The following is a 14,123-nucleotide window of genomic DNA, read 5'->3' on the forward strand; positions in this document are numbered from 1 at the left end:
TTTTTTTTTGCTTTTTGGAGGGCAATTGGGGTTAAGTGACTTGCCCAAAGTCATAGGTCTAATTTTTGTGTTAAGTGTCTGAGGCCGCATTTGAACTCAGATCCAAGCATATCAATTTATTAAGCAATGCAGGGTAATTACCCAACAAACCAGGATCACCAGCTAGGACTGAACCCCTAATACAGGGGGAGATGGACTTTAATACATTAAAAAGAATTAATCAAATAGGTCAATTAATTAAAAAGAAACAATATAACATTAGGTAATCTGATTTCTAATTGTATGAAAGATTAGGGACTTTCCAAATTGGGAGGGAGAGAGTAAACAGATACAATTCCCTGAATTCAGAAAAAAAGGCATCCCACTTCCCCAGGTGTCTATAAACAATCAAAAGAACATGGAAATAATAACTGATTGACCAGTATGGGGCCAGTTTTCAGATAATACATATAGGTTGCTTGACATGTACAATTTTTAAAGAATTGCTTTACTTTTTTTTTGTTGTTACATTTTAAGTTCCAAATTGCCTCTTCTTTCCCTACCCCACACTGGAGAAGGCCATCATTTGACGCAGATTTATTAATATATGTAAAACCATACTATGCATACTTCTATTTATTGTTTTTTTTTCTCTAGAGGTAGATAGCATCTTCCTTCAACAGTCCTTTATAGTTTATCCAAGTATTTAGAGTACTCAGAATAGCTTACTTACTTATTCTTCAAACACTAGTGCTGTTACTGTATATACAATGTTCTCTTGATTCTGCTCACTTCACTTTTCATTATTCCATATATATCTTTCCATGTTTTTCTAAAAATCAATAAGCCCATCATTTTTTATGGTACAGTAGCATTCCATCACAATCATATACTACAACTTGTTTAGCCATATCCCAAATGATGCACATCCCTGCAATTTCTAATTCTTTGCTATCACAAAGAGAGCTGCTACAAATATTTTAGAACATATAGGTTCTTTTCCTTTTCCCCTGATCACCTTGGGAAACAGACCTAATAGTGTTATTGCCAGGTCAAAGGGTATATACAGTTTTATAACTCTTTGGGCATAATTCCAGATTACTCTCCCAAATGGTTGGATCAACTCATAGCTCTACCAACAGAGTATTAATGTCTCAATTTTTCCACATCCTCTCCAACATTTGTCATTTTCCCTTTCTATCATTTTAGTCAAACTGATAGGTGTGAGATGATATCTCAAAGTTGTTTTAATTTGCATTTTTCTAATCAAAAATGATTTAGAGAATTTTTTCATATGACTATATAGATTTGATTTCTTCTCAAAAAACTACCTTTTGGGCCACTAGAATAGAGCACCAGCCCTGGTGTCAGGAGTACCTGAGTTCAAATCCAACCTCAGACATTTAACACAAAAACTAGCTGTGTGACCCTGGGCAAGTCACTTAACCCCAATTGCCCTCCAAAAAGAAAAAAAAAAAAACACTACCTGTTCATATCCTTTGACCATTTATCAATTGGGCAATGACTCATACTCATAAATTTGACCATTCTCTATATAGTTGATATATGAGACTTTTATTTTTATTTTTTATATATGAGACTTTTTATCTTTTTATATGAGACTATACAATTTTTGCCCCAATTTTCTGCTTTCTTTCGAATCTTGGCTACATTGGTTTTATTTGTACAAACCCTTTTTAATTTAATGTAATCAAAATTATCAATTTTATACTTCAGTGTTATCTCTTATTTATTCATGAATCTTCCTATCAATAAGTCTGATAGGCAATGTGTTCCATGTTCTTCTAGCTTTCTTATGATATCTCCCTCTACATCTAGGTCATGTATTCATTTTGACTTTATCTTGGTAAATGGTGTAAGATATTGCTCCATACCCAGTTTCTGCCAGACAGTTTTCCAGTTTTCCCAACAATTTTTGCCAAATACTGTATTCTTATCCCAAAAGTTTAAACCTTTACTTTTGTCAAATACAAGGTTACTATAACCATTTACAACTGTGTATTGTATGTCTATTCTTTTCCACTGTTCCATCTTTCTATTTTTTAGCCAGTACCAGATAATTTTGGTAATAATTACTGTCTTTTCAGTACATTTGGTACTGTTAAACCTCCTTCCTTCACATTCTTTCATTATTTCCTTTCATATTCTTGACTCATTGTTCTTCCAAATGAATTTTATTATTATTTTTTTCTAGCTCAATAAAGCAGGGTTTTTTTTGGTAATTTAATTGGGATGGTATTGAATAAGCAGATCAGTTTAGGTAGCAATGTCATTTTTATTACATTGGCTCTTCCCATTCATGAACAATATTTCCCCAATTGTTTAAATATGACTTTATTTGTATAAAAAGTGTTTCATAATTATGTTCATTTGGTTCCTGGGTTTGTCTTGGCAGATATACTCCCACATATTTTATACAGACTACAGTTGTTTTAAATGGGGTATCTCTTACTGTTTCTTCTTATAGTGATACATGGAAATGGTGATGGTTTATGTGGTTTGGTTTTCTATCCTGCTACTTTGCAGAATTGTTTCAACTAAGTTTTTAGTTAAATTTTTAGGATTTTCCAAGTATATCATAATATCATCTACAAAGAGAGATGATTTTATTGCCTCATTGCCCATTCAGATTCTTTTGATTTCTTTTTCTTCTCCTACTGCTATTGCTAGTATTTCTAATACAAAATCAAATAATGCTGGACATCCTTGTTTTACTCTTGATCTTATTGGGAAGGTTTCTAGCTTATCCCCATAACAGATAGTGTTTGCTGACGGTTTTAGGTAGATGCTTCTTATCATTTTAAGGAAAAAATCCATTTATACCTATGCTTTTGAGTGTTGTTTGTTTGTTTGTTTTTTAAGCAATTGGGCTTAAGTAACTTGCTCAAGGTTATATGGCTAGTTATTTTGTGTGGGTATTAAGTATCTAAGGCCAGAACTGATCCCAGGTCTCCCGACTCCGGGGTCAGCGCTTCAAGCGTTTTTAATAGGAATGAGTGTTGTATTTTGTCAAAAGCTTTTTTCTCCACCTAATGATATAATCATATTTTTTGTTATTTTTGTTATTGATATAATCAATTATGTTAATAGCGAAAAACTATTATGTTAAACCATCCCTTGCATTCCTGGTATATATCCAACTTGTTTGTCATGTATAATCTTTATGATATATTGTTGTAGTATCCTGGCTAGTATTTAGAATTTTTTCATCCATGTTCATTAATAAAATTGGTCTATAGTTTTCTTTTTCTGTTTTTGCTCTTCCTGGTTTAGGTACCAGCACCATGTTTGTTTCATGAAAGGAGTTTGATAGGACTCTTTCTTTGCCTGTTTTTCCAAGTAACATATTTAATATTGGAATTAGTTAATTATTAAATGTTTGATATAATTCATTTGTAAATCTATCTCATCTGGATGCTTTTTTCTTAGGAAGCTCATTTATGGCCCATTCAATTTCTTTTTCTAAAACAGGTTTATTTAGATATTCTATTTCCTTTTTTATTAATCTAAGCAGTTTGTTTTTGTAAATATTCTTCCATTTCACTTAAATTGTTAAATTTATTGGCATATAATTAGGCAAAATATCCCTAATAATAATAATATCTTGCCATTTTTGATACTACTAATTTGATTTTGTTTTATTTTTTATGCTATTAGCCCATGGTTGATGCAATTCCCTGAATTCAGAAAGAGGTGTCCCACTCTCTCTAAGAGTCTGTAAACAATCAAAGGAACATGGAAATAATAAGTGGTTGACCAATATCAGGTCAGTTTTCAGATAAAACTTATGAGATTTTTATCTGCTCGACTTGTGCAATTATGAGAAAATTCTTTGAATGAATCTTCAGATATGACTGAGTTTGAGGTCCTTAGTTTAGGGTCTCTAAGCAGCAGAGAGAGGTGGTCCAGTTTCCCAGTCACACAAGGCTAGATTCAAACAATACACTAATGTTTTCTCCCAATTTTTCCAACTGAATAGTTTTCTCACAAGGCAGAAGTTGGACTAAACCCATAGATGAATAAAAAGGGAACTGATCTAGCTCCTGAAATGAGTCACAAGATAGAGTCAGTGTGGTTCTTCACTCAGTTCCCATAATTAACCACTCACTGTCCTAATCCCCTCAATCACTCAATGTGCAGCAGAAAATGAAAGTATTTCTTCCCTTTTGTAACTGAAGAAATTGAGGTTCAGGGAATGTAAGTGACTTGCTTGAGGTCATGCAGCTATTGATTGGCAAAAGTAATATTTGAAACCAAGCCTTCTGTCTCCCTATTGAGCTCTCTTTATAATGTAGTAGGCCATCTAAGCCTATAAATATAGTTTGTGGCCATCTTGTTTTTGGATTACTGAGTATTCTGCTCAGGAGTGTGCTAGTAAACGTTTAACAAACAGCTCTCCAAACAAAAACAAAACAATAACAACCAAAAAAAGAATATTCCTATGGTACGCTTGCAATTTAATCTGCATTAATAATATTTTCTCCCTCACTTTCTTATGATTAGACAATCAACAAAACAATAAACAAAGCCTAATTGGCAGCATTTGCCAATTCACAAGTTTTAAATGCTCACACTAAAATTTTAACAATTGGCTCTCACAAGTTGGTTTGAGCTAGCTCCAGCAACACCAGCTCTTTTTCCTATGTCTTATCACCTGCCTTCTAGAATTCAAAACCATATTTGGTTACTTTTGTTACTCTTCTCCACACTCTACCTTTTTTTTTTCTTTTTTAGAGCCCTCTTAATCAGATCTGTCAGACACCAAGCTTATAACATCCTCACAGATCTCACCCTGGCTGTCATTTCTACTTTCCAGGGCAATAGAAACAGAGCTGGACTAAAAGTCAGGAAACCTGACCCTCCATTTAATAGCTATGTGATCTTAAACAAATCATAGGTCACAGAATCTTCGTGCTGGAGGGGTCATTGAGTTCAGCCCACCACTTGATGAATCCTCTCTTCAATATCATTGACAGGTGCCCATCCATTCTTTGCTCAAACCTTTCTAGAGATTTACCATCTCATGAGGCACCTAGTTGCCAAGAATGCTGAACTTAATTGCTTTTCTTTATGACAGACTTTCGTATATTTGAGAATAGTTACCATGTCTTCCATTGGCATTCTCTTTTGTGGTATTTTTTCACTTTCTTTATTTTTCTTACTTTTTTTTTTTGCAACATGGCTAATAAGAAACTGTATTTCACATGACTTCACATGTACAATGGGTATCATATTGCTTGCCTTCTCAATGGGTGGGGGAGGCGATGGATGTCTTCAAAAGGACAAAATAGTATCAAGGTCAGTTACTGTACCATTTAACTATTTAAGCTGAAAAAAGTTACAAGCCAAAACTAAAGTGTCAGGAGAGGTGGTTCACAACTTTTGTTTGCAGATGATTGTGCACTCAGTACATCTTCTGAGGCCGAGATGTAAGAGAGTAAGGATTGATTCTCTGCCATTTGTGCTAATTTTGGCCTGACAATCAACACCAAGAAAATAGAGGTTCTCTCCCAGTCAGCACCATATCATCCATATTTGGAACCATCAGCTACAGCAAATAGAGAAATTTTTAACGCTGTGGATAAGTTCACTTAACTTGGCAGTATACTTTCCAGGGACATACACATAAATGATGAGGTTGAAACACACATTTCCAGGGCTAGCTCAGTGTTTGGGAGACTCTGAAGGAAAGTGCGGGAGTCTTGTGCTGACCTCATTGTTGTATGCCTGTGAAACCTGTACCGTATGTCAGGGCCATTCCAGGAACCTGAATTGCTTCCATTTGAATTAACTTAAGAAGATACTGAAGATTACCTGGCAAGATAAGGTACCAGACACTGAGGTCCTTTCTCAAGCTGATCTGCCAAACAGTCAAACTCTACTACATAAAGTTCAACTCTTATGGGCTGGCCACATAGCCCAAATGCCAAATATACATTTACCTAAATGATTATTTTATGGAAAACTCACACAAGGCAAGTACTGACATGGAGGTAGGATGAAGTGGTACAAGGACAGACTCAAGGTCTCTCTAAAGAACTTTGCAAGGTGTCCCTAAAGTCTGCACACATAGGAAATCTCATTAACTATACATATTTTAAAGAAATGTAATGAATGAAATTTTCAACATTTTCTTTAATTAGCATAAATAAGATTTCATAGGAAGACATAGGAGACACAGGAAATCTCATTAATTAATTAAATTAAAATAATCTCATAAATACAGAAAATAGTCCCCAATAGCTAATGAAAATTTTTATTCCATATGAAGTTGTCATGGCTAAAATTTGTGCTAATTAAATAAAATCTTGAAAATTTTATTTATTTCATTTCTTGAAAATATGCATAGTTAATGAGATGACCTATGTGTCCAGGCTTTAGGGACACCCTGTAGAATCAATTGCAAGAAATGAGAGCTGCTGGTATAGGACCATCCAGCATGGCATGTCCACATCAAAAAAGGTATTATGCTCAATGAGCAAAACAGAAACAGTAACTCAAAGGAAACACAAGAGCAAATCTAGAGACATTGCCAAATGGACTATTTGTGCCTGACCTGTGGTAGAACCTTCCATGCTCATATTGGACTAATCAGTCATAGTTGAACACATGGTACCTTGACCCCAATATTGTGATGTCATTGGTCCTCTTCAAGTACAAAGGATAAAAAACAATGCTCCAGTTTGTCTATGCCCCACTTAAAAGCAAAGACAATGAAAGAAGTTTGTATAGGTAGGATTGAGGTAATAAGAGAAGAAAGCAGGGTGGGGCAGGGGTAGGGAGGTGTAGCAAAAATAAAGGTATTACCTGCCATCATCTTAGAGCATACGAGAGAAAATAAGTGCCTGACTCCATAGGTGCTTAATATATACATGCTAGTTGATTGATTCATAGGACATACAAACAAATTGTAATGGCATTGAATGAAAAACTTCAGATCATGGAAATATTCTTTATGGAATTATTTCAAGAACAGGTACAGAAATCCACATGACACACCAAATACCAGAATAAACTAACCAGTGCAGTGACCTAAAAATAGTTTTTTATTTAATGGGAGCATTGGCCAAGGGGAACCCAGTCCTTAGACCATGTGCTAACTACTGCCAATTCAAGTGGAGGCTTGGTGAGCCTGTGTTCAGAAATGCATGATGGAAGGTCTTTCCCCTCCCCTCCCCGTCTTCCATTCAGAGGATGAAACACATACCCTGTGACTGATTCCTATCAACTTATTGTAGTATAGTGATTAAAAAGTCACTTAATTGGTTGCTGAGCGAAATGTTCAAACATATAAAAGGCTCAAACATGCAAATTCTTTCTTCTTCCCTGGGGGCACATGAGAAAGAATTGCTGTAAGCCTCTGAGTCTGAGAATTAGTAGCAGCAGCAAAGGCAGCAGCAGGTGGCCCCTGACTGCCTTAGCTCCCCACCCTGCCACCATGTGGCTACAAATGCATGATATCACTGCTTCTGGATCTGTCCTGCTTATTCTCTCCTAATCTTAAATGAATGGGCATCAGAGATGGAACAGACCAGGTTACAACCTTGTGAGCTTATTCGAGGTGTAGCATGATAGCTAATAGGGATGGACAGATCAGGTGAGGGTTTGGGGGAGATGGGAGAGGCATAGGCATGGTTCTGGACAGTAAAGAAGCAACTAGAGAGACTGAATAGCAGTGAGAGTTGTAATTTGGTGGAGAAGATAGGATGGAATCAGGTCACTTGTGCAGCAGAGTTTACCTTGGCGAGAAGGGCCACTTCTTCATGTGCTACAGTGATGTAGGAGGGAGTAGTGGGGGAAGGCCTCTGTGTGATGCCAGTTGAGATTATGTAACACAAATTTGTAGTCAAACCATTCAGCATGGTTTCTTGACTTCCAGGAGCATCTGAATAGGAATAAAGGCACCCAGGGATGAAGAGGATGTGGAAAGGGCAAAGTGTGACCCTATTTTGAGGAGGATATTTTTATACTTCAGTTCTTGCTGTAGCTTTTTAGTAAATATCACTTTCTTAGAACTAATTACAGGGCAGGTAGGTGGCACAGTGGATAGAATGCCAGGCCTGGACTCAGAAAGACTCCTCCTTCTGTGTTCAAATATGACTTCAGACACTGTCAAATCTATAAGAATATAAATCATTCCCCAAATGATAAATGATGGTAGTTTTCCAATGAAGAAATCAAAGCAATTTTTGGGACTATGAAAAAATGTTCTAAATCATTATTGATTAGAGAAATGCAAATTAAAACAACCTTGAGATATCATTTTATACCTATCAGATCACCTAAAAGGACTGAAGGGGAAAATGACAAATGTTGGAGGGGATGTGGAAAAACTGGGATACTAATACACTGTTGGTGGAACTGTGAATTACTTCAACCCTTTTGGAGAACAATCTGTAATAATGCCAAAAGAGTTATTAAACTGCCTATATACCCTTTGACAAAGCAATACCACTACTGGATCTGTTTCCCAAAGTGATTAGGGAAAGAGGAAAGAACCTGTATGTTCTAAAATATTTATAACAGCTCTCTTTGTGCTGGCAAAGAACTGGAGACTGAGGGGACATCAATGGGGGAATGGCTAAAAAGTTGTGGTATATAATCATGATGGAACACTACTCTGCTATAAGAAGGGAGAAAGTTGATCATCTTTAAAAAATGTATAGACATGCACAAAAAAATGAAGAGCAAAATGAGAAGAACCAAGAGAACACTGTATACAGTGAGAGTAATACTGTTTTAAGAGCAACTTTGAGTGACTAAGTCATTTTCATTATTATTAATACCAAAATTGACTGCAGAGGGGAAAAGTCAGAAGACGGTATAAAGAAGTGTTCAACAAAGTTGCGAAATCCTTTTACCATTTCCCTCCCATGGCCCCCTGAATTCTGGCTCAGTGTAGAGTTTGAAAGACTGAAAGCCCCATCATGAACCTGGAGCCACCCAAGCCTGAGATCAGATCAGCCACCAGAGTGGTTGGAGGACCAGTTACCCCTAGGAAAGGACCACCCAAATTCAAGCAGAGGCAAACCCATCAGTTCAAGAGCAAGCCCCCCAAGAAAGGTGTACAAGGTTTCGGTGATGACATTCCTGGAATGGAGGGCTTGGGAACAGACATCACTGTCATCTGTCCCTGGGAAGCCTTCAACCACTTGGAGCTGCATGAGTTGGCCCAGTATGGCATCATTTAGCTGACCATTCCAACTCCAGACCTATGAAGACAACCTTACCTTTCCAGTCTTATTTATTCTTTGCTCCCTTATCCCAGAATTTTCCATGTGACAACCCCACTTTGCTATTCTTTTCCTGAAGTTTCATTCAGAAATCAGGTCTAGGGAAGAATTCCTCCTCAGAAGGTTGCTTGATCTCTTTGCAATCCAGAGAACTGAGCCTTTACCATAGGGCTAATTCAGGGCTTCCAGAGACATGGCAGGTTGATCTTTGGGTTGAAACAACATTTTATTCAGCCACCTCACCTCCTTTCCATTTATTGACTTGTTCATCTGACTATTCTGCTTGGTCTAGGAGGGGGCAGCAGTAAATATGAACCTATACCCTAAGTGACCTATGAGTGTATTTTTATGCCTGGAAGGAACCTGCTTACCCTTCAGGAAACTTCCCATGGAGAAACAGACTTGTCTCCTTCCTGTGGCAATAATAGACTTAGCATGTAGGGGGAATTGATTGAGCTTTATATTCAGCATTCTCAGAGTTCATGGGGAGAATTCATTCTGGAATTTCAGAGTTTATCGTATCCCTTCCTTGGGCATTGGGAACTGGGAACCCAAGACTGAATCCCTTCCTTGGGCATTGGGAACTGGGAACCCAAGACTGAATGGTAATATAATTTAGTTAGGGAGGGCATCGCCCCACTGGCAGGGATAGAATCAGCTGATACACCCACTGTAACCCACTCTGCTATGTGTATTGTCTCCACCATTAAAATATAAGCTCTTTGAGGGAAAAAAAAATAAAAAATTTAAAAAAAAAAACAAAATTGACTGCAGAGGACATATGCTGATACTTTTTTTAAGTATCAACATCCAGAGAAAGAACTAATAAACAGAAGTATGTATAGAATGGTTTTATATATACACACGTATTTGTGGCTAATGGAAGCCATCTCTAGGTTGAAGGGAGAAGGGAAGAAAAAAAAATAAGAAAAAAGTTATATAATTTATTAAATATTTAAAAGGAATAGTAAGTTGCACATAATGCAGTTCCATGTGTAATCATCTTTTTTTCTATTCTACTATGTTATGGAAATACTTTTTTATTTCTTAAGTTCAGAATAAATTTTTAGATGACTTTATTTTTTTTGAGGAGGGAAGGCAAGGCAACTGGGGTTAAGTGACTTGCCTAAGGTCACACAGCTCGTAAGTGTCAAGTGTCTGAGGTCAAATTTGAACTCAGGTCCGCCTGACTCCAGGACCGGTGCTCTATTCACTGCACCACCTAGCTTCCCCAAGGATAAATTTTTTTTTAATTCTTTTTAAAAGGGGTGGCTAGGTGGTTCAGTGGACAGAGCACTGGCCCTGGAGTCAGGAGGACCTGAATTCAAATCCAGCCTCAGACATTTAACACAAAAACTAGCTGTGTGACCTTAGGCAAGTCACTTAACCCTAATTGCCCTCCAAAAAGCAAAAAAAAAAAAAAAAAGGAAGGAAATGGCAAATCAATCCAGTATCTTTGCCAAGAAAACTCCACATAGGGTCCCAAAAAGTCAGACAGAACTGAATAACAACAAAGCTAATTGATGCCAACTGGTTTACAAAAGACGTCAGGGAGAGACTAACTGAGCACATTGATATTGGGGAAAATATACTGGACTGAGGCTTATGATAAAATAGCACTGGAAACCACCATTCTTCCTCTAGCATTACATCTAGAAATCTAAGGGGAGGAAGAGCCACCCTCTGCGGATTTAACATATCAATTCAAACTGGGGTTGGGAAAGTGAGCCTAGAGTCTGACAACAAAAACAAAACAAAACAAAATCATAATCATAAAAAACTGGAAGAAAAAAATACCATATCTGAACATAGAAAAATTAGTCTCTTTTGTCAACCTAATGTAATAGGGGTCTCTGAGAAATGATTGACATTCTAGGATTTGTAGTTTGAAGGGACAATAATCATTGAAAGTGATTTAGACTCTCTGTCATTAAACCAGCAGGCAAATGAATCATTCCCGGGAATTTTGAAAAAGACATACAAGGAAAGCAGGAGAGGAAGGAGGGTGAACTACAAGAGCTGAGCAACAGAGTGCGTCCTCAGACCCACTCAGAACTGAGCCTCAGAGGGAAAAAATGGCACAGAGGCAGTGGACAAAAAGAGAAGAGACCTGAGCTCTTTTTTAAAAGGGCATGATCCAGGTGGGTTACTGGGTCCCTTGGAGCATTTTGGAACAAGAACTCAGAGTGAAGCTGTGAATTGAAGAAAGCTCCAAAATAACTTTTTTTTTTTTTTTACCAACTTCCCCTCCCTGCTCCTGTCCAGTAAGAGGTATTAATATTTCCTCTATTCTCTTTTATGTAAGCATCTTTTTAAGTGTAGATCTGACCATGTCATTTCCTCCTACTCAGTAAACTTCAGTAGCTTCCTATTACCTCTAGAATAAACTACTCTATTTATCTTTTAAAGTCCTTTCCAACCTGTTCCCACCCTTTCTAATCTCCTTGTGTACATTATTTTCCCTCCCATACTCTGTGATTCAACCAAACTGACCTTATCTCTTTTCCTCGTACACAGACACAGTATCTCCCATGTGCTTGCCTTTGAACTGGCTGTCCCCCATTTCAGGAGCTCTCTCCCTCCTCGTTTCCAATTCACAGAATCACTCTCTTCCTTCAAGAAATAGCTTTCCATGTGAAGTCTTTCCTGATCTCCAGTAACTGCAAGTTATAAGTACCATCCCTCTCAAACTATTTTATATTTAACTACTTTGTATTTATTCCATTTATTTTATATATGCTGATACATGGGGCTATTTTATTAAAATATAACATTTAAGTGTTAGTTTCCTACAAGTAGATATTATTTCACTTGTATCTGTCCAGTGCTTGGCATGTAGGAAGTGTTTAATAAATACATGTACATTGATCGATACTTTTTGATCAATGCCATTATCACAAAGAGATCAAAGAAAGAGGGAAAGAACTTATAAGTACAAAAATATTCATTGCAGCACCTTTTGTTATAGCAAAGAACTAGAAACTAAGGGGGTTCCCATCAATTGAGGAATGGATGAACAAATTATGGTACATGAATCAATGGAATAGTATTAGAAGCCATTAGAAAGGAAGAAATAAATGGAGTCAAAGAAATCTTGGAAGACTTGTATGAACTGATTCAGAACAAAATGAACAAAACCAGGAAAATAATTCATAGAACTATAAAATTATTTAAAAAAAACAATAATTTTGAAAGATTTAAAAATTGTGACCAACCACAATTCCAAAAGACTGATGGTTAAGTATGCTTCCCACCTCTTAGCAGAGATGATGGCCTGTAAGTGCTGAAGAAGCCATTTTCAGATAGGACCAATGTGTAGGCTTGTTTTGCTTGATTGTACTTACTTGTTTGAGAGTTTGTGGGTTTTTTAGGGGAGGGAAATGATGGCAGTAGAGGAACTTGATAGAGATGTCAAAAAAGAGAAAGAAAGAAACGTCAAAAAAAAGTTAATGGATAGAAGGTTCAAAACAGACAAGTAGGATAGCTTTGGACCTAATGGGTTGAAATTATACAGATATACATACACAAATATGTACCTGTGTATATGTGTGTGTGTATGTGTATATATATACATACACAAATATACAAATTATATGTATCAATAACTAGCTAAATGGAAATGGAATGCTAGTTGGAGGTTAAAGAGGGGGTAAGGAAACACACCTGAAATGGGGGTTTCATACACTATGATCCTCTTTCTCTGTTCTTTGTATAGGTAAATATTGATATTGTTAATGTTTATCAATTTTAGCATAATAAAAAATTAAAATCCTAAAAAAGATAAGAATATTAAAAGATGTTATATGTTAAAATTAAAATATTACTAGATAAAATGGAAATCAAATAACTGACAGAAATTATTAACAAATCTAAAATCTAATTCTTTGAAAAGACTAATAAAATTGATAAACATTAATAGTAAAATCAATAAACATGATTTTATAAAGAGAGAAAGGAAAATTAAATGGACAAAATAAAAAAGGAAGCAAGTAAAATCACAACAAAGATGAAATGAAATTATCAGAATTTTCTATATATAATTACATGCTAGCAAAATCTAGAATTTTAAAAAATATGTAATAGTTCACAACATTATAATGTCAAAGGAAACAGAACTTGAAATAAATATCTTAACTCAATTTCAAAAAAACATATTGAACAATAAAGAAGCTAACAAAGAGAGGGGAAAATTCTTCATCTAGGTGCATTTATAAGTAAATTTTATCAAATGTTTAGGGAGGAATTAACACCTACACTATGTAAATTATTTTTAAAGTTAGCCTGCTGGCACAGTGGATAGAGCATTGGACTTGAATTCAAGAATCTGACCTCAGACACTTACTAGCTGTCTGATCCTGATTAAGTCACTTAACCTTCCTCAGCCTCAGTTTCCTCACCTGTAAAATGGGGGTAATGATAATTACAATCTGTGACTCATATGAACTTGAAAATCCAATAAAACCCCTAGATATCTTTTTCATAAAAATTGTTGTTTATTGTTTTTCATTGATATCCAACAGTGATATCCAATCTTTGTGATCCCATTTAGGTTTTCTTGACAAAGATACTGAAGCGGTTTGCCATTTCTGTCTCCAGCTCATTTTACAAATGAGGAAACAGAGGCAAACAGATTAAGTGACTTTCTCAAGGTCACACAGCAAAGTCCATCTACAATAGGTGCTTCTTTTCTCTCTTTTATTCTTAACATCTTACAATCTGGCTTTTGACCTCATCATTATACCAAAACTTCTCTCTCCAAAGTTACTAACGATTTCTTAGTTGCCAAATCTAATGCCTTTCCTCAATCCATATTCTCTCTGGTCCTTTTGCAGATCTTTGACACTGTTGATCACTTTTTCCCCCTCAAAGTCTTTATTAACACATTTAATA

General features: G+C 36.1%; 1 pseudogene; it reads left to right on the forward strand.

Moving 5' to 3' along the window:
• Nucleotides 1–8,908: 8,908 nt before the first annotated feature.
• LOC138171891 (retinal rod rhodopsin-sensitive cGMP 3',5'-cyclic phosphodiesterase subunit gamma pseudogene) lies at nucleotides 8,909–10,068 on the forward strand (annotated as a pseudogene).
• The last annotated feature ends 4,055 nt before the right edge of the window (nucleotides 10,069–14,123 follow it).

The sequence above is a fragment of the Petaurus breviceps genome, unplaced genomic scaffold (genome assembly GCF_028583685.1).
Source record: "Petaurus breviceps papuanus isolate PSGF00001 unplaced genomic scaffold, PetGlider_PUasm1.0 470, whole genome shotgun sequence".
NCBI classification, from domain to species: Eukaryota; Metazoa; Chordata; class Mammalia; order Diprotodontia; family Petauridae; genus Petaurus; species Petaurus breviceps.